This window comes from Macaca thibetana, chromosome 15 (genome assembly GCF_024542745.1).
Source record: "Macaca thibetana thibetana isolate TM-01 chromosome 15, ASM2454274v1, whole genome shotgun sequence".
NCBI classification, from domain to species: domain Eukaryota; kingdom Metazoa; phylum Chordata; class Mammalia; order Primates; family Cercopithecidae; genus Macaca; species Macaca thibetana.
In genome coordinates, this window is record NC_065592.1 from 101623946 (window position 1) to 101625589 (window position 1644).

A 1644-nucleotide genomic window follows, 5' to 3' on the forward strand; every position below is an offset into this window, starting at 1 on the left:
CGCGGTGGCTCATGCTTGTAATCCTAGCATTTTGGGAGGCCAAGGCGGGTGGATCACAAGATCAAGAGATCGAGACCATCCTGGCCAACATGGTGAAACCTCGTCTCTACTAAAAATACAAAAATTAGCCGGGCGTGGTGGCGCATGCCTGTAGTCCCAGCTACTTGAGAGGCTGAGGCAGGAGAATCGCTTGAACCCAGGGAGGCGGAGATTGCAGTGAGCCGAGATCACGCCACTGCATTCCAGCCTGGCAATAGAGCAAGACTGTCTCAAAAAAAAAAAAAAAAAAAAAAAAAAGAAAGAGAACAAAAACTACCCCAAATAAGCAGAAGAAAGGAAATAATAAAATGATAGGATGAATAAATGAAATAGGAAGATGATCATAGGGACAATCAATCAATTGATTTGAGATGGAGCCTTGCTCTGTTTCCTAGGCTAGATTTGAACTTCTGGGCTCAAGCCATCCTCCTGCCTCAGCCTCCTCTATATCTGGGACTACAGGTGCACACCATCATGCCCAGCTAGAAGCTGATTCTTTGAAGAGAGAAGTAAAATTGATAACCTCTAGTCAGATTGACCATGAAAAAAACCTACAAGTTATCATATCCAGAAGGATAGAGATGACATCACTACTGATTGTACAGATGTTAAAAGGGCACCAACAAAATGTAATGAACAAATTTATGTCAATAAACCTCACAACTTAAAACAATGGACAAACTCCTAAAGGACACAAATGACTAAATCTTACTGAAGGGGAAATAGAAAATGGAATCGCTCCATATTGATGAAAAATGTGGAATTTGGAGTTAAAAACCTTTCTAGAAAGAAAACTCCAGGCCCAGGTGGCTTCACTGGGGAATTCCACCAAATGCTTAAAGATTTTTAATTTAAAAATTTTTATTTTAAATCACGATTCTTATTTGGTTTATTTAATTATTAATTATTATTTTTGTTATTTTTAATTTTGAAGTTGCATCGCCCATTGTGACTACTAAGTACTAGATTGCGTCACTGCACTCCAGCCTGGTGACAGAGCAACATTGTGTCTCAAAAAACAAACAAACAAACAACAACAAAAAACAAACAACAACAAAAAAAGAAATTAAGATTTTGGAGTATTTGGCAATACTCCAACGTGATTAAGAGGGTGGACTCAGGAGTCAAAACACCAGGGTTCTGTCCTGACTCATACTTGCTGGGTCCTTGGGCAAATGACCTGACCTAACCTCTGGGAACCTCAGTTTCCCCATTAGCTGGGGTGGTAATATAGGAGTGCTGCCCCATAGGCTGTTGTGAAAATTAAATAAGAGTATGGAAGTGTCTGCACAGCGCCTGATGCAGAAGTGCTCAGTTGATGTTATTTTTATTTTTGAATGTTTTAGTGTTTTCAATGGCACTCAAAAAGGAACCAGCATCACAAAAGGGCCTTTTCAACTCAGGGGGACTTTTGTTCAAGGACAAATTCAGGTGAACAACCACAAACCTTTTAGTGGTTCAGAGAAGAAGGATGTGACGTGACATCACTTTTCAGTAGTGTGGATGGTCCAGTAGTATGGATCCTGTGATGTGATGTACAGTTTTTGTACACAGCCACAGCTGGGTGCTATTCATGGGACAGTTGACAAAATGAGAGGTCTAGGT